Genomic DNA, 21,310 nt, shown 5'->3' on the forward strand with positions numbered 1-21,310 from the left:
TTTGACGTTTTCTCAATTTAGAGCTCGTTGCTGCCAACGAGGACATGATGTGGCAGTGACGTGAACTTCCTATAATGGGTACTAGTGCTGAAAACAGATATGGATCATTGACACCAAACAAAAGGTATTGTTGTTGCACTAAGAAATGTCCTACCTGCTAGCAGCGTTTCCAAACAAAAAAAAAACACCATTTTCTTAGAAAACAGTACTTTCAACCCACACATATACAGCATCAATGCCAAACATATACTTGATTGTTGTTCACAGCTGCACTATAATCTTGTTGGTGAGAGGCCAATTTTAGGGTTTACTAAATTGTTGACTCCGATATTCAACCAATTCATTTGCATAAAAGTGTGGTCTCCTTTATTTTTTGTACAAAGAAAATAGTGTGTTTGTTTCCTTAAATTCTGTCGCACGTCTTAGCTAGACTAAAACAAAAACTCCACTTTTGTTTCTAGTATGCATGGTTGATTGCATCAAACCATGAAACTCCTAAAATGCTAGATGGAGCGATTGGCCTAGAGAGAGGTTGGAGATCTATGTGTAGCTCTAGAACTTTCGAATAGAAGAAGTAGACTTCCTTATAGAGTATCTCTCAAATTTGAGATTAAAGACAAAGAGGGTAATATTGGGTTTAAGAAAATATGCGATATCACATGTGTACATATTTTGGCAGAACATTAATGGATGCTAAAGGCAAGGGTAGAGCTAGTTAATTGTCAAAAATAATAGAGGTGGTTTACGACAATTGTTAAAAAATTAGGGCATCATAACTTTCTTACCACAAGCTTTGGAATATTATTTTCTGGCACCATAACTTTCTTACCACAAGCTTTTAATAATATGGATGTGATCTGTCATTACATGCGACTATCTCCAATATAGAAAGAAAGATGCTAATAAACACTAAAAACAAAAGAGGCTTTCTACATATGCATCGTCTAAAACAACAATTTTTATCAATTGTAGCAAAAAAATAGACTTCATAGAAGACAAAATGTGAAGCACCATAAAGATCAATTAGCGAGGCTTTGGGCCGATACAATAAGAATTGCTTATGATAAGAGATAAAAGTAAGAATCCACTTATCTAATATATATAGTCGATCCACTAAGGTATTGAGTAGCGGTGAACCACCAGATCCCGAAGAAACTTTCTATTTTATGGAGGAAAGTCTTTCAAAGATTCTATGTGAATTTTTGATGTTGATGGAACACCAAAAGGATTGAATGCTCAATCGTATGATGTAGGAAACTCTCTTGTACAATTTTAAGAGAATGAATTGACCCAACTATTCTGATTGGGAGAACAGGCCATTCAATAGGGAGATTCTGATGTGTTGTGGTGCCCTAGCAGGCGCCTTCACTTGCTACCAAGAAGCAATGGCGCCACTTGAAAGCCAAAGCAATAAGTGAGAAAAAAGCAAAGATGATCATTGATGCTAGGGTTGGATTCAAGCTGAGCCGAGCTGAATAGTATCGAGCTCGAGCTCGGTTTGAGCCAAAACCTTGAGCTCGAACTCGTTTCGAGTCAAGAGTTCATAAGTTCGACCTCGGCTCGGCTTGGCTCATTTTATATTTTATAAATATTTTACTATAAACATATTTAGAAAAAATATTTTATAAAAATAAAAATTATATATACAATTTTTTTTATTTTATATTTAAAATTTTAAGAATTATAATAATTAATAATATAATATTATATATATATATATATATATATATATATATATATCGAATCGGCTCGCGAACCGAGCTCTAGTAGGCTTGAGCTCGGCTCTTTTAATGATCGAGCCATTGAATTGGGCTCAAGCTCGAACTCGAACTCGGTTGAAACCTAGCCGAGCCAAGCTTTTCACAAACTGAGGTCGAACAACTCGTGAAAAGCTTGACTCGTTGCCACCCCTAGTTGCCGCACAAAAGTTGTTGTGCATTAGCCCCTATGAGAGTAAGGCCTTTTCTTGTTGCATAGGCTTGATTTGCATGCTTGAGCAAAGCTTTAGCTATACTTTTTATCTGGATCACAAGATTCTCCTTTAATAATCATGCACATGTTCATCTACCTTAAGCCTCAATTCATCCAATAGTTCAACTTGTGCTAACAAGGCTTGTCATCACTTATCTATTGGGAGGTCTTTATCGAGTTGTACCCTTAAAGATGGAATCTGAATTTCATATGGGACGATGGCCTCCATCACATAGCACAACTGTTTTCTTGTAGGGCGTGCTATAAATTAAAAGTACAAAAATAATTGGGCATATCTTGTGGAGCTAAAGTTCTCATGCCTTTGAATTTGAAGTTGGAACATGAAAGTTAATGATCAAACAAGTTCTATGGATGTGATATAACCTGCAATTTCTTATTCCAAAAGGGAAAAATCAATTAGTACTCAAGGAAGAGAAACTAAAAATTTGTCAAATAGGAAAAAAAAACAAATGAAGTTCTTAAATCAATTTTGAACCCAATCCATAGTCATTGATAATCCAAACTCCAAATTCTAAAGATAATACAACAAAAAGGTTCCTAACAACACAATAGAATAATATATAAATTCAAGGGTTCGACTATGAGAGTACAAAGGCATGATAACAAAAGAACTTGTAACCAATCAACCGATATCATAACAGTGCTAACCAATAAGGTGGTATTTATTTATCAAAATTCATGGGGGGTTTTTGATTAATCAGACCTATTTCAGTATCATGTCTTTTTGATAGTATATATTTTTCCTAAATTCAATCACAAGTTCACAATATCAAAGTTTCTCTCATAATCAACTTGATTCCTAAGGTAATTGGGTTTCATTTTCATCATTCATTCATTCCCGTTATACATTGTTGAGAATATGTATTGTGAATAAGGGCTTTTTGGTCTTTTAATGTAACCATAATCAACATTGAGCACCTATTCAAGGGTATTTATGTAACTTTTTCTAATTAGTATAAATAATTCTTTTTAGGGTGTGAATACTCTTCCTCCTCCTCCTCCTCCTCCTCCTTCTTCTTCTTCTTCATTCTTTTTGGTTACTTCACAACTTGGTATTGGAGTAGGAAAGGATCTTGGAAGAGTTTTCTTTGTCGACCCCCAAACCCAAGAAGACCTACTAATGTCAAACTATTGCCAGATGACATAAATAGTCCATACAAGTGCCACAACAACCCTTGAAACTAGTTCAATTTTGTTCATCCTAATTTTATGGAGTTTTTTGTATGATTATCATCGTCATTTGATGCTTCCGTAATTCTACCATATTTTCAATAAAAGAATACAAGCTCAATGTTTGCATTTTTTCCTTCCCTTCCAAGAGTGGTACATGCTTGAGATCTGTTACTCCCAAGTCACTTTACTTTTCTAGAGTTATGGGAAGTAGTTTTAAATTTTTCTGAGCCCTATTTAATTGTTGGGAAATGTTATTCTCCACTTTTATTGTTGTCAGCTTCAGTTTTTCCTCCTTTTGGCTTCTGTGTGTTCTCTGTTTTAGTAGGTCTACTATGTGTTAGTTGGATGTTGGAGTGTTTTAGGGTTGCTTGTCCAAGACAAATGGAATCATCTAAGGAAGTACAAACCATTGTCTGGGGTGCTCCTAGGCAATGCTATTACTTCTAATGGTATGATAACCATTATAAAACTTGATGGAACCAATTTTTTAGAGTACGTGTTCCCAATCTTCTAAAGTTACCATCTAAGGAAGACGTAAGCTAGGATTCATTACAAGAAAGGAAGTGAAACCAAAATCTGATGACCTCAAATTTGCCAAGTGGGAATAAGATAATTCATTGGTTATGTCATAGTTGGTCAGTTTGATGCAATCACATATTGCTTGTAATTACATGTTTCTCTCTACTGCCAAGGATATTTGCAAGGTTCAAATATCAATACGCCCAATATGTCGGTAGAAACGTATCGGGCAGTATCAATAGTTTTTTTAGTTTTTTTTTCAAATCCGATTCAAAGGGGTCAGTTTAAGGTCCATCCACCCCCTAAACCGGTCAAAACCCCGAGACACCCTCTGTAGGGGCATATCGAGAAGCTTTTGATATGCATTGATACTTTGAACCTTGGATATTTGGGGTCATATATTGTTACATATTCCTAGGCAAGAAACACAACTCAGATCTACCAACATCAAAGAGAAACTTGCAATATGTGTCAAGGGGAGATGATAGTAGCTATGTACTTCTCTTCCTTACAATCTCTATAAGAACTAAGAAGAACTTAATAGCCATCTAAAGGCCTTGTAATGGAAGAATATTGAGGGTCGTGAATAGTATAGAAAATATGTTGAGAAGAATAGAGTTTTTTTTTTCTTGTCAAGCTTGAATGCAAAGTATGAATTTACCCAACAACACATCTTGATTAGGGGTGATCATTTCAGCCCAGCCCAGAAGCCCAGCCTAGAAATTCTAGGCTTGGGCTTGGGTTTTGTGTTTAGGCCCGGCTCGAGCCTGAGCCTATTAGGCCCGCAAAATTTAGGGTCGGGCTTGGGCTTAATACTTCAAGCCCGGCCCGGTCCCGGCCCGACCAGCATATATTTAAACTTACACATTTTGTGTATAATTATACATATGTATACAAGTTATTTTATATTATATTATATATTTTATATATAAATATTATAGCGTAACATGTATAATTTATATTATATGTAATATTTTATATTATATGATTTATAAAATAAGTTTATATGCATGTTATGTCATTTAATATAAAATATTATAGATATGTAATGTTTTATATATATGAAAGACATTGGCCCAGAATCAGGCTCAACTCGAGCTCGTGTAGACCTGGGCTAGGGCTTATGTTTCAAGCCCGGAACCCTGGGTCGGGTCGGGCCCAGGCTTAAGCTATAGCCCTTATCATAAGTGCAAAGCCCGGCCCGGCCCACGATCACCCCTAATGTTGACTATGGATATTGTTTTTCTTATCACAACATACTCCTTGATGCAAAGAAAGGAGAGTAGGAGAGTTGCCAAGATGAAAAATGTAGTTATTGAACTTTTTGGTTAAATGTCCTCTAAATCTAAGCAAAGTGTGAATAGATTGAATTGGTCATAATATCATGCAACTGAGATATACTTTAATCTCTCTTTAAAATTATTTGAAGATTTGGATTGACCTGCCAATGTTATATATAATGCTCTTCATAAGAGGATCAATACTGTGGAAAAAAAATTTCATTTCTATATAACCACACATGCCACAAAGTATAAACCAAAAAAATAAATAAACCATTAATTGAAATTTTCATTTCCACTTAATTAATTAAGAGAAAGTTTAAAGTACTTGAGAACCAAGTATTAAAAGTTTGATCATTATCAATTAAATATTTAGATTTACCTATAAAATGCTTGGTTCTATAGTACTTTTAAAGGAAAATTATAGACAAATACCTTATACTTTGAAGGTAGTGACACTTAAGCCTTAAGGACTTTGGCTTACAAGTGCAAGATTTAGTACAAGGGAAATATATATTCAAGTGCACCTTGAAATATTATAAAATCCCAAAAGTGCAGCACTCTCCAACCTTTTCCCACAAGTGGTTGAGCTTCATCTCTCTCTTTAGAACTTAAGGCAAAGATAGTTGTTTTATTCTATAGGCATATTGTTTTCTTGTACTTCAATTCTTTTCCTTCTAATATCCACTCATTGAAAATTAAATGAGCCCTTTCATAATAATAAACCCATTAAAGTTCAAAAGGGTGTAAACGTTTTATGATAACAAGTAGACCTGTTCATGGGCCGGGTACACCAATGGCCTGGCTCGGCCCAACTATGGTTGGGCTTGGACATATTATTAGGCCAGTGGGCCCAGGCTCAGGCCATATTATTTAAGCTCGACATAATTTCGGGCTAGGCTCGGGAATTTAACAAAAAGCCTGGCCCAACATTAATTTAAATAATAAAAATATTAATAATATACATGTATTTATACTTTTTTTCTAACCCTAGCCATCTCTTTTTCATTCATAGTCAACACTCTTCAACTCTCTATTTTGTAATTTGCACAACTGTTACGGTTCAAAACAGGCTTAGCCTTGCCTACGCTTGGCAGGCTTACGTTGGGGACATGCCCGTCATTTTCGCCTGTAAGACTTTTGGGAGAACTGATGTCATCTTCAGGCAGACCACCGAAAGCTTAACGTACTCCTTGAGGAGGGGTGGTCGACCTCCTTGGGTGCCTAACCTTGGCACTCTTAGACCATCATCCCCTTGCGGGGCGGCCCTGGTTAATGGCTAGCATGGCTACCAGGGTTCCTCATGGGCGCACACTAGCTCATGGGGACAGTGTTGGACCGGCACTGCGCTGCCGACACTCAAGGGAGGCTTGGCACGCGGGCCTGGCTCAAGCATGTCCCTACACCTCGCCAGCCCCTTGCCCAAGCTGATTGAGCTATCCCGTTGCCCCTAGCGCACGGGTGGGTTCCGACCCAAGCGGTTGCCTATCATCATGGCACACAGGTGCCTGTCATCCTCGGCATACAGGAGACCCTACACATCGGTGCCAAGTCACCTCATCGGCGCATGGTCGCCTTCCATGATGGTTGTCCCCCTTTAGCACGTAAGCGGCGCCTCCCATGGACCGGTCTGAGCCAGAAGAGTGCCCCGGCCATTGGACTTGAGGTCATGATCCAGTGCTACTGACTTTGGTGGAGCCATCCCAGCGGGCAACTCCTAGCCTCTAAGCGCACAAAGGCTTGTCCTGGCCTGCCTTGGCCAGGACGCCGCACGGGTTTCTTCCGCTGTAGAATTACCCCCGTGACACAACGGCAGCCACCAACATCATCCACAGGCGGCAACCAGCAAGGCAACGACGACATCCACCTCTGCGCTTTGAGTACCCAAAGCAATCAACGTCACCACTCTCTCCTCTTCTTTTCTCTCTATTCCATCCCCTTCCACAACAGTGATCAACGACATCAAGAGGCAACAACCAGCGACAACTTGCCATAGGGTCTCTCTCTCTCTCCCTCTCTCTCTCTCTCTCTCTCTATTCCATCCCCTTCCACAATAGTGATTGGCGACATCAAGAGGTAGTAACCAACGGCAACTCACCATTGGGTTCTCCCCTGTCTCTCTCATTCACCGACCCATATTTGTTTAATGTTAATGGGTTTGCTTGCATCATATCCAATCGATGGTTAAAGTATATGAGCTCCGCCCATGGGGATTCTTTCCAACAAGTGTTTCTTTTTGTCTAATTTCTTATTAGAAATTTAGAATCAAAGCATGCAGTATGCTCAACAATACCAAATACAAAATGGAAATTACAATATTTATTATAAAAAAAAAAAGTACTATAGAAGAATTTTGCCTAAGTCATTTAGCTCATAAGGATTTGCCTTTTTATTGTCAATCACTACTCATTTTGGCTTTTTGTTTCAATTCCATCCAAACCAGAGGTTGTTTACTGTTAGCTCTCTCCTTTTCTCATTTTTATGCAATAGGGATTATGATCGATAACTCTCTTAGGTGAAGATTCAGGCTTTTATGAGAACCGAGCTCGAGCTCAAGATCCAAGCCCAAAGGTCGGGTTAGGCTTGGGCTCGGGCCTAAATATATCATGTTGATAACAAATAAAAGCCTGGCCTGAGCCCAATCTAGCCCGACCTATGAACAGGTGTAGTAATAAGACATATGTCCCTTGCCATTTGAATAGAACTCAATTACAGTGGTAAAGTAAACCTCTAAAATATGTACAAGTACCTCCTTTTCCCTTCGTCACCGACACCGACTTGACAAGCTCCTCTCACCAACATTCTTTAGGGAGAACATGAGCTCATGAACTCTGGACCAGGTTTGTCAAATTTTCACTCTTCCTCTCAAAATTGATCTATTTTTCTCCAAAATTATCTTTGCAATCTAGCTATTTTCCTTTCTCCAAAGTTGTCACATTGATCTTAAAATAAATTTATCGCCCACCACAACATCAACTAACAATGATGGATTGAATGTATATTTATTAAAGTTTAGGTGCTACTAAAATGTACTTGAAAATTATATAAAGACCTTAAGTGTCACTATACACAAAGTACAGAATACCAATATGTAATTTACACTTTCGATGCATATTATTGTTAAAGAGATTTATTGTAATTTATCTTTTTCTCTGAGAATAGTCTCGTATATAAGAAAGTTTCATCAATCACATCAGTTTCGAATAGTCAATTTTTCTATACTTTTTGTACATTTTTCTTGCTTAGATTGAATATGTACTAGTTCAATAGTTTATTCTTTTTAATAGACATATCCACGAATCCTTTCATGGAGTATTTCATTAATATAAAATCAAATTTGGAAGTAAGTAACTAATAAGACCAACTATAACATAGATTTGTAGTAATTGATTCATCATCAAATCGAGTTCCAAAACAACCAGCAACAAACCAGAACAAGAATTCTCCGAACACTTGCAACAAAACAAAAATCAACCAACACCAGAAATTCTTACAGAAGCATTGCATTGACGACATGACAAAGTTCCTTCCCGAAGAAAAAGAGTTGCTGCTAGATGCAGTGTGGCCCAAAAACCTACCAACACGGAAAACAAGTTGAAAACAGGAAAAAAATCCTTCAAACTTTCAACTGTTTGGTGGAATGATACGAACATCCATGACCAAACCTTCTGCCTTTCCAGCAGAATCGAGCTCAAAGATGCATTTGTCTCCTTTCTTTAATTTGTTTTTAGACAAAAAATTGAACCAGCCATGTCCAATAAACAGGCGAGTATAGCCATACTCCTCACGATTACGTAGTTCCACTGGCCATGACCGTCCCTTACAATCTCTTAGGTTCATGCTGCACCTGCCATATAAGTTATGTGCCATGGCAAATTGTTTTGGAATGACCTGCATCCAATACAAGCTTTTCATTCCACATTGTTATTATAACAATGTAAAGACCCGTTCACGGGTCGGGCTTTGGGCTTGGCTTTATACCGTTTCCGGTTCAGGCTTTTAACCAGGCCCATTTGCATTTTGACATAAGCCCAGCCCGAGCCCAGCCCATGAAACAGGATGAAGGAGTAACGATGCCACTCCACTCCTAAATTGAGCTGATCTGCTTTAGCCAATTTATGTTTATATTTTAGGCCCATCTGGGACGAATCAGCATTGATTGAGCTGATTTCAGTAAGCTGTTTTGAAGAACCTACTAAAAATAATCTCACTGGAAAAGTGGAAAGCTACTTTTTTTTGGCTGAATGGCAGTTTATTTGGGCTTTTCACGTTTTTCACCAAATATAGCTTTTAGGCTTTCCTTGTGGGAACCACCTTGCAAAGCCAAAAGCTGCTGGCTGCTGCATATATAAAAGCCCTCCCAAAATGTTAGCTTAGTTACAGCATTTGTATGTTCAGAGAGTATATCTAAACTCAGAATGTATTTGGGGTGAACATTAGGTTAATTTGGTTAAAAACTAAACCAACTAATCTAAAGCTTTAGAAACTGAATTTCTAATTGGCAAAATTGAACCGAGACTGGATTTAGCTAAAGCCAAAATAACTAAACCAAAATTTTTGGTTAAAGCCAAACTTTGTTATACACACACAAACACACCAGATAAATTACTTAGATTCGGAAAAGATCCCCTTTCCATGAAGTTGAGTGATGAAAGAAGTTAATCTATCAAAATACCCATTCAAGAAACTTTTATAAAATGGCAATTGCAACAACAAAAATACAAAAAAAAAGCAAGAAACTTCTATGAAAACCTCTAATTGCAACAAAGATAACATGTAATTAATATAAATTACACTGTAAAAATGGAAATAAAAGCATAGGTTTTAAAAACGAACCAGATAGGGGTCTGGTTATCAGTTTGAACAGTCCAATCATTCGACCCGAACGGCTGGCCTATTCTGACAAAAAAATAAAAATATTAGAAAATGGTCAAAACCGTCCAAACGATTAACTGGCCAGTTCTACAGTTTGCTGACCAAAATCAACGATTTGGGGGAAAACGGAACCAGTCAAGTGACCGATTCCCAGTTTTTCCAGTCTAACCGTCCGGTCCGGTCCAGCTTTGAAAACCATGAATAAAAGAATGCTAAAAAATCATTGAAAACAAGGGTAGATTGGAGATTTAAAAAAGCTTAGATAGTCACATGAAAATCTTTTTCAAAATTAACTGATGGAGAGGGTCTTTGTTGTAATCTGAAAGTTCAAGGAAGTAATTAATACCACCCCAAAGTAGAGCACCAATCTGTAATTTATATAATATAAATATTATAATGAAATTCAGTTACTTCGGTTTTTTTCGTCAATCAAAGTTCTAATTCTGAAAACTGAAACCAAGACCCATTTAAGCAAAAACTGAAATAAATATTTAACTGAATAAGCTAAACTGACACATTGATTCAGTTTTATTTTTTATTCATGCAATTACACAACCATGGTAGCCCATCCCCATCCTGTTAACAGTACCCCCAAACTTGGAGTGAGATTTAATAATTTTAAGGAAGAATGATGGTTCAGTCCAGGGTCAGAATTTTTAAGCACCAAGTATAGTTGGGGTAAGTGGCAATTCAGAATTAATGCCAATTTATAAGCAGGCATTAATGTATAGAATGGGAGTTTCTGACATTTTGAATGTTTATATATCTGCAGTAAAATTCAGAAATCTGCATTAGGCATATCTGTATTTTTTCAGTAATTTAAATCCCTCTCTACTACAACACGTCAAAGATCCTACCGAGCTGCCATCAGGTGGCTAATTCTAAATTGTAGTGGTATATTATCTCTTGCATAGCTAATACTTGTCATGTGTAACCAAGAACATTATATATAATATGGATATCGGTATCATATGGGAAAATCTACCATGGCGGAAAGATATGATACATAAGTGCTTTAACCAATTAAAACCCACCCTTAAATTTTATAAATGAGGCCTGATTAGTTAACGGGTTTATGATACGGGGTTGACTGGTTACAAGCTTTTTTTAGATATCATTTCTTTGATATCATCGTGGAACTCAAATAGATATAGATACAAGAGTACAAAACCTTGTATTTTATATTATTTTGTATCAATTTATACTGATGCCAAGGTTTTATATAGAATCTACGCACAAAAAAGGACTACAGAGGAAATGAGAAATCACCAGGTACTCAGAAATAATATTTGTTGCGTTAATGGTGGTGTTGAAAAAGGGGCGTTGCCTTCTTTCTAGTTTTTCTTCTTCTTCTTCAAGTGGCCTTTTTCCTATATAAATAGTTCATAAGCCTATCAGTCAGTAAATACCAACCACGCAGAAAACCACATGAAATCAAGAACTATATTATAGAACCGAAAAAAAAAAATCAAAGAATCAAGAGAGAACTCACTTGTAGCATTAGAATTTGAGTGATTAGGGTGAATGATTTCTTCTTGTCGTTTCATTGTTTCTTCCTGCTTGCGCTCTTCTCCAATAAAAGCAGGATGATATTCCTTTTGACATGCGCTTGGATCAAATATCATGACATCGAAAACTAGGCGACCGTGATGCTGAAAAACCAGAAGATCTCCGACGTGAAGGTTGTGTTCCTTCACAAAATCCTCCCAACCCTTCTCAAAATACATGTCTGTCTTCGCTGCTTCTCCCACTCCCTCTGACCTTCACATCCCATGAACCCTTGCAACTATTCAGTCTTGCCTCGTCTATCCAACTCTCTCCGGCGAGGTGCCTATTGAAAGCCGGCGGTATCTCCTACATTGCAGACGCAGGCAGCAGCTTAATCAATTATATACAAAAAGTCAATCCGAGTTTTATATGCTGAGATGCGTGTAAGAGAGGAGGAAAGAGGAAGATGACTTACGAGTTTTATGGAGGACGACGGTGAGAAGACCGTGTAGAAGCAACGCTTGTGTGGAGGAGCCAGTTTTAGCATTTTCAGGTTCTGTGGATTACCAGAAGGCATGGCTGGACCGTGTAGAGCAGCAGGTTGAATAGTTGGGTGGACGCTTCGATTTTCACCGCATCGTGGGTTGCGACTTGCGAGGAATCAACGCTGCATACCTCTCGACCCTTCGAATCCTGTCGATGTCGAGCGTGCATCTCTGCAAGTCTGCAACTTCTGCAATTGGATGTAAATTACAGCATTAATTCTCGCCGACCGACCGTTGCTTCTTTCTCGCTAAAGAGAGACATAGGGTCAGGTCTTGTTTATCGGGGTGCAACTTGGGCAGGCCCACCCCGAACTCGACCGACGGGCTGGGCTTGGATTTTCGGTCTTCGGGTTATTTTTTAATTGATAAATTATTAAAAGGAAAAAATATAACGATTTAAATAAAAAAACAAAAAAACACAAGTATTTTTTTTCAACTATATATATATAGGGGCGATCCAAATCTAATTATCTGATTCAAGGATTTGAAATAGGACCAGACTTTTGTATTGGATGGGGACATGATCCAACCCATTTGCACCCCTATCTAGGCTTGGCATAGGCCCAAGTCCAACCTGAGTGCATCAAATTATAATGTAGACTCGGCTTAAGTTAGGAAGATTGAGCTTGCATTGGGCATGATCTAAGTTTGGGGCTTAGACCCAAATCTTCTAGAGGATTTAACTTTATGCTTGGTTGTCTAATTAGGAATGATTTTTTTTTTTTGGATAACTTTAACTTTTCTCAATCTTTGTAGCCACACTATAGAAAAAAAAAAATCAATTGTTGGCGTCAAATTTCAATTTTCAACTCTTATATTTATAATAAAATTTAAAACAAATAGACCTTATGTTCTACAAATATAGATGGATGAGTGTCACAGATTGACTCCTCCAACTTGGACAGTTGAACCTTTGGCTTGTGGGCTGTGGCCTAGAGGCAAAAACTATTCAGCCTCCAAGTTAGTTTTTAAAACAATGATATTTAGCTTAATAAATATTTGTTGGGTGAAGTAAATAATATTTATTTTAAAAGACAAATTACTTGATTAATTAACTATCTTTTTCAATAGAAATAGATTATTTAGCTTAATAAATATCATTGAGTATTGTGGCCTAGAGGCAAAAACTATTCAGCCTCCAAGTTAGTTTTTAAAACAATGATATTTAGCTTAATAAATATTTGTTGGGTGAAGTAAATAATATTTATTTTAAAAGACAAATTACTTGATTAATTAACTATCTTTTTCAATATAAATAGATTATTTAGCTTAATAAATATCATTGAGTATTGTGGCCTAGAGGCAAAAACTATTCAGCCTCCAAGTTAGTTTTTAAAACAATGATATTTAGCTTAATAAATATTTGTTGGGTGAAATAAATAATGTTTATTTTAAAACACAAATTACTTGATTAATTAACTATCTTTTTAAATAGAAATAAATTATTTAGCTTAATAAATATCATTGAGTATTTTCATTTCAATATAATTAATTTTTCTTAATAATTATAGTTTAATATAAGTATATCTAATGTATACAAAATTATAGTTAACTTGAAATAGATATAGATATAGATATAGATAAAATTAATAAGTTTTAGGCAATTTAATGCAGTAATGGAGATGAAAGAAACTACCACCTTGGCACATTCTATTATTTTTTTTTTTAAGTTGAGAAGGGTAAAATGGCTTATTGCATTTGGACAATAAGTTGATTGTGTACAGATAATGCTAGGAATTGGAGATTATCCAAAATCCAACAAAATAAGATCGGATTTTGAATAGAATCATGGGTTTGATGAGATTGGTTAAGAACCTCGGGCTGATTCGGAGTTGAGGTCTTAACATATAGGGCTAGGATGTTCTGATTTCAACCTGGGTTAATCTGGTCGGAGTTTAGTCCGTAAATAGAATACAGTCAATAAGTAGTTCCAAGATGTGTTTGGAATAAGTTTAGATAATTTCTGACCGGCCCCAATTACCCAGCCCAACCAGACTTGGAAATTTTTGGGATCGAGCAGCAATTTTTCTTCCAAGTCCACTCCGCATCAAGTCCCACATAATGCGGGCCAGGCCTGAGCCCTAAAATCCTAGGTCTAGACAGTCTGGCCCGATCAGAAAATTTCGTGTGCATTTGTGTTGTATAAATAATTATTATGGCATAATTATTATTTATTATTATGTCAATGTATGTATAATAAATTATTATATATATTAGCGGGGACTTGTGAAAGTTAAATAATAGAAATGGTCATTTACTAAAATACCTTTTATAGTTTCTTGGATTTATTAAAATTTATCCTATAGTTAGCATTTTACTAAAACACCACTTATAATTTGCAATAGATTTATTCAATCTTCCATTAGATGACAGTGGAAAATGACAGTGTTGACCTAATGTTCATTTAAATAAATTTAATCAAAAGAAAATAAAAACAAAAATACCATTTTTTCCCTTAATAAGACACATGCAACCACTCTATTGGCTATATTTGGTCAATTCTGTTTTCTACACAAAAGAGTATTAAGGGTATTTTTGGAATAAAAAATCATGGGTCTAATGGCAAAAAAGCACTCCTTAATGAAATTTTGTTAAGTAAATATGTTGGAAAATATATGGAATGTTTTAATAAAATGAAAACTATATGGTAGGTTTAAGTAAATATGTAAAGCTATAAGGTGTGTAGGAATGGCAACGGGGCGGGGATTATATTCCTGTCCCCGAACGTGATTCTTAAATTAACCACCACCCCCGATCCCCGACGGGGATGGGTTCCCCGTGGGGACCCAAATCCCCAAAATATTTTTCAGATAATGGTATTATTTTTTAAAATAAATGTATATAAAATAAATAAAAATTTTAAATTATAAATAATATTTTAAATATGTTTTGATATATATATATATATATAATAAATAATATAATAGTATATTTATCATAAATAACATTTAATATATATAATTGGGGTCGGGGTCGGGGTTGGAGTCGGGGCCGGGGCGGGGACCTCAATCCCCTCTCCGACCCGAACTAGAGATTCCTATTAATCCCCATCCCTACCAAAACAATCCCCATCCCCAGGCCCCATCCGATCGGGGAAGTCAGGTCCCATCAGGGATGGGGAAAATTGTCATCCCTAAAGGTGTGTTTCTAGTAAATGACCATAATAGAAGCACATAAGAGTACACAATTGTTTTATATTTTCAACTTTTTAAATAATTAATAATTATTCATATTTTAAATACTACTTTAATAATTTTTTTATAAATACAAAAATAACAATAATTAATTTCAATTAGGTTCACTCATCAAACTTATGAAATCGACCAACCCAGTCAACTTGACTTGAGTTGCTCAGTTTTCTAGTATTTTAGGTTAGCTTTGGTTCAAAAAATTTCCAATTCGACCAAGTTGGATCAGTTTTGGCCATTTGTAAACAACCAAAATTGAATGACCTAACCACGAATATATTAATATTTTATATTTTAAATATAATTTCTAATATGGAAAAGTGGAAAATTTCCCATATTTCTTAGTCTAAAATGCTTTATATCATAAATCTAATTTTTAATAATTGCACTGTAATTTTTAAAAATAAATTTCATTTTTAAGTTTAAATCTTTTGAACCGACTGACCAAACCAAAAAATCGATCCAAACAGATACAATTTAAGTGGGTTGGATTTCACAAAAGGTCAATTGGTTTCAGTTGACCAACTTCCTAACCTAACCAAGTTAATTTGATTGGCCAAATAGCCTACGGCTGAACCGAACCAACTCACGAACACTCATAATTTCAGCTAAATTAATAGTGTCATCTCTGATAACCAAGTTAATTTCTTTATTTTAACTATTTAAAATTCAGTTATGTTAAATACTTTTTATTTAAAATACTTATTTATTTAAATACTTAAATAATATGTAAATATTTAAAATTTAAAATATGAATTATTTATTGAATTTAATTATCCATAAAATCATAATTTATACTATTATTCCATAGTTTCATTATTAACTTTGTAATATATTAAATTATTATTAATTTCAATATTATGTTATAGATATTTTTCTACTTTGAAGAAATTTTTAAACTTATTACGTAATTTCATTATTTTCACTATTTAAAATATAGTTATGATAAATATTTGGTTATTTAGATATTTAAATAATCTATAAAATATTTAAAATCTTTTGTTATTTGAATTATATTATCTAAAGCTATTACATATTATTAAATAGTTAAAAACACTTAAATTTATAGTCCGTACATAATTTCGTTATTTTCACTATTTAAAATCTAGTTATGATAAATATTTAGTTACTTAAATATTTAAATAATCTATAAAATATTTAAGATCTTTTGTTATTTGAATTTTATTTATTTAGAGCTATTGCATATTAATAAATATATAAAAAACATTTAAATTGATAGTCTAGAAAAAAAAAGCATAATTTAAATTGTTAGTACATAATTTTGTGATATATTTTGTAAAAATATAAAATTATTTTTTGTGTTTTTAATAAATATTTTAAAGTTATTATATAATTCTGTTAGAATATTTAAATAATTTTTAAAATTTTTTAAATCTAAAATTTCTTTAGATATATATATAGATAAAAAGTAGGGGAGAGGATAAATAGGAATTAGAGATAATTTAGGAGAGAAACTCTCTATTTGGAGATAAATAGGAATTAGTGATAATTTATAAGATAAATAGGACTTAGAGAAAATTTTGGAGAAAATAGGGGATAGTGGGGGAGCTACTTTAGGATAAATTTTAGGAGAAGAGGTTATAGATAGATATATATATATATATATATAGAAGAGAGAGAGAGAGAGAGAGAGAGAGAGAGAGAGAGAGAGAGAGAGAGATTTTCTGTAATTTTAATTAATATATGTTACAATATTTATACTAACATATTATGTATAATTTTTTTTAATTCTAATTACAAATTTAAATCAAATGTTCGGCTCAGCCCAGCTCGGACTCAGGCCTAGGATGTGGGTCAGAACGGACCCAAAAGCCCTAAATGCTATTATACTATCCTATAAAGCCAGGCTAACCCATGGGCCATGATCATGCCTTGTGTGAAAATAAATTGATGGGCAGATTAGGGTTGGGCTTGGGCTTAGGCCCATACTCATGGATTGTGGACCGGGGTGAAGCAGAAACTAAGGGCAATCCGAGGCTTAGCTTGTAAGGAAATAAAGATGGGAGGAGGTAGTAAGATGGTTAGAAAGTACAGAATTTAATAAATAGAGCCGATTATGGCAAGCAAACGAGTTGTGAGTCTTTGTGACAACTAACGATATTCCTTTAAAAGCATCAAAGGACAATGCAGGGTGTAAATTGAGTTGGACAAAAGAAACCTTGTGCTGATTGGGTGCTTACACGAAATCATAAGGAACTAAGGAAGGTTGACTCTATATCAATTTCCTAGAGGGGAATCGCTATGTGTCCTACCTCAGAGGGCAATCTGGTCAATTTGCATCACATAGGAGGGTAGTTTGGTAACATTGCTAGATGACTTGGATGCAATATGTAGAGCTGCAACAGGAGTTCAGCGCCCCACAACATCGTCCCACAGCACATCACTTGGATGCAATATGTAGAGCTGTAACAGGAGTTCAGCGCTCCACAACATCGTCCCACAGCACATCCTTTTTCATGTATTGGGAACATCTCCCGATGATAGGACCAGAATTGATGATGTCATCATCAGGAGATGTTCTAAATACACAGGGGATGTGTTGTGGGACATTGTGGGATGCATGTGAACTCTTCTAACAGTCCCTCATTAAACATGGTCTGACTTAAAGGTGTAAAGTGGGCCATGCCACGTAAAGTGCGGGCCATGTCATGCTGGCCCGTGGGTCATCACGAGTTGTGTTGTCCTCTCTGATGAAAAATTTGGGGGTCGGTCTAGTATGGCCCACGGCCGAGGCTTGTGCGAGCCTATGCTATGTCACGGGCCGGGTTAGCCCGTGGGCCAAGCCTTGATCCAAGTCAAGCCATGAACCGGGCCAAATCTATTTTTGCCTATTTATTTAAAAAAATTGAAAAAAAAAACCTTAAAATTTTAATTTTATATGAATTTTGATGTATATAATATACAATAATTAAATAAATTAGTATAATAAAATTGAAAACAATTGTTTATTTTATTAATATATTCTATAATATATATAAATATATATAAATATATATAAATAATATATATAGCCATACTGGGCCAGGCCGGGCTGGGCCACAAACGGCACGACCCGATTTACACCTCTAGTCTAACTTGACTGGGTCATTAACACCCGTACAAATCGGACCAACCTGGGGAACCGTTACGAGATCCATGAGTGATCAATCCAACCCCATGTCATGTCTAATGTCTCTTGCAAGGTGCCAACCTGCGAGTTGATAATGTCTCCTGTTGGTGGTAGTAGAGACTTGGAATTAATCCCTCCCCTATAAATAGGTGAGCGTCTTAAAAGTACCACTCTTTCAATTTTCTCTATTCTCTAGACTTTCATCAGGTTGGGAGATGTTCCCATTGTATGCTGAGATGTGCACCAATGCGAATTCCTAATAATGGATCTTTAGGGGTGGCAACGAGCCGAGCTTTTCATGAGCTATTCGAGCTTGGCTTGGCTTGGTTTCAATCAAGCTCGAGCCTATTAGAGCTTGGCTTGTGAGACGGTATAATTATTATATTTCTTATTTTTTAAATATCAAATAAAAGTATTTTTATATATAATTTTTTATTTTTATAAAATATTTTTTCTCAACGTCGAGCTCGAGCTCAAGGTTCTGGTTCAAACCAAGATTGAGCCTCATACTATTCGGCTTGGATCGGCTCGAATCCACCCCTAATGTCAATAGAATAAAATGCCCCAAATACAAAAAAAAAAAAAAAAAAAAAAACAGTATTGGATTACAAAGCATAGGAGTTTGATGTTCTGTACAACCGATTATCGTATTGTATTTACTTCTGCTACAAAGCCAATCGAGTCTAAAGAGGAAGATCAGAATGTTGTTGTTTGTTATTGTGCAACTTATTTTGCTGGTTTTGAGGGTTATTTGGAATTTTGAAAAGAAAATGAATTGATTGATCTTTTGGTAAATCGTAATTACACCTATACTAAAACAAGGATATCTAATATATATATATATATATATATATATATATCTTAAAGGAAGGTTTTCAAGCTAGAGCCCCCATCATTCAGATACATGGCTTTCTCATTTTCTAAAAATCTAGATACGTCACATTTTCTAAGAAGTAGTTGTTAAAGCCACCACCCACTACCACCATTCGGATAAGTGGCTTTCTCATTTTTTGGAAAGTTAGACATATGGCAATTTCTGAGAAATTCTTGTTAAAGCCCACAACCCACTACCAGGCTATAGCCCCCCACCATTTAGACATGTGGCCTTCTCATTTTTCTATAAATTCTAGATACATGACATTTTTTGAGAAGTTGTTGTTAAAACCCACATCCCACGACCACCATTCAGACACGAGGCATCTTATTAATTCAAGAAATAGAATTCAAAAAGTGGATAGTTTCACTCCTAAACATTTTCAATAATAGTTATTTATTAGCTTAACACATGTTTATCCATAGTCTATTAAATACAAGTGCTGGAATCCATTAAAAGACTACCAAAAATCCATGTTTATTTTTAAATGATTTTTTTTTTCAAAAAGAAAATATTTTATTAATTAATTACAAACTTGATTTAACTTTTAGGAAACAACCTAATTTAACTTTTAAAAATAAATAACTCAAAATAGATTTATTAGATAAATAGTAAATACCAAATAAAGTGGGTTATTGTTCACCAATAAGATCTCATTTAATATCTTAAATCAAATTAAAAAATATAAATTAATAATGGGTTTCAAATAAAATAGGTTTGAATAGATTGTCACATGTAAGACTCATATTAGTTTTTTTTTTAAATTAATTTTTGATAACTAACTAGTAAACTTCAAAAACTGATTGTGCATTAAAGTTATGTAAATTACCAAAATTTGATGTAATTATAAAATCTATTATAACAACAATACTTAGTAATTAAATACTGACTATTAAGAAAAGTATAAGAAAATAATCATCACCATTACTAATTAAAAATAATATTAATATTTAATTAAATAATTAAGTAAACATTACATTTTGGTTAATCTTTAAATTTTTACAGTAAAAATTTTAATTATAATAATTATTATGATAATAAAATCATTAATTAAATACTTAATAATAGCAATAATTAATTAATTAATTAATTCTTATAATACAAATAATCTTTAAAAAATAAAAAATAATAATACAAATTTAGATATTTTTTATTTAAACAAAATAAAAATTATCAAAAAATACTAGCCGCGTACTTGGTACGCGGTCATTCTCTAGTTTCATATATTATTCGAAGATGTGGGCCTTTTCTTTTGCTGAGAACACATTTACTAGTGGAAGTTTTATCCCGCTAACACTTTTCTTGGCAAATGCATTTAAATGTGTTATTTTGCTAGGAATATATTTTCTTGTCACCATGTTTGATGTTTGTTCATGAATTTTGTGTGTTGGAAGGAGCATTTTAGTTTTATAACAGTTTGGGCAGTTTTCCCCTCTCTATGAGAAAGTGATTTATCTACTTGGGATAAATGGGCTAAAATTTTATCAAAGAGAAAATGCATTTTCCATGAATCCTACATTTTTCAGAGAAAAAGTGCAGTCCATTCACCAACTTTCCCCTTCACATGTACAGTGTAAAGGAATGAGGCCTTAACTCAACCCATTGGTACAAATAGCGTTTTTTGGGAAGCATGCTATCATTTTGCTTACCTAGAAAATATTAGGGTTTTTTTTTTTTTGATCTAATACAATTTATTTTTATAAAACTAGTAAAATGACACAAAGTTTACACAAGTGCAAGTAGGGATGGATTCGAGCCGAGCCAAGCTGAGCTGAATAGCTAACTATTCGAGCTCAGCTCAGCAAGGCAGTACGAGGCTCGAGCTCAAGCTCAGCTCGGCTTAGGCTCGAATTGAGAAAAATGTTTTATAAAAATAAAAAAATTATATATAAAAATATTTTATTTTTATTTGATATTTAAAAGATTAAAATTATAATAATTAGTTATTATTATTATTATTATAAAAATAAGAATATAATTATTATTATTATAATGATGATGATGATGATGATATAGTTATTCGAGTTCAACTCGAAACTCGGTTGAAACCGAGCCGAGCTCAAATAGCTCGTAAAGAGCTCAACTCGTGGCGACTAAAAGGTAAAGAATCGAAGATATAAGTTATGGCAAGTATACAATACTAGTGTAAAATTAGATGCTATGCATGTCTATAAGATAAAAAAATAACTTATATGTATGATATAGTGCAAATTAAGAAATTTAATTTTTATGGATTTTATGGGAAT

This window comes from Nelumbo lutea, chromosome 1, assembly GCF_056320005.1.
Source record: "Nelumbo lutea isolate HS-2025 chromosome 1, American lotus-T2T, whole genome shotgun sequence".
NCBI classification, from domain to species: Eukaryota; Viridiplantae; Streptophyta; class Magnoliopsida; order Proteales; family Nelumbonaceae; genus Nelumbo; species Nelumbo lutea.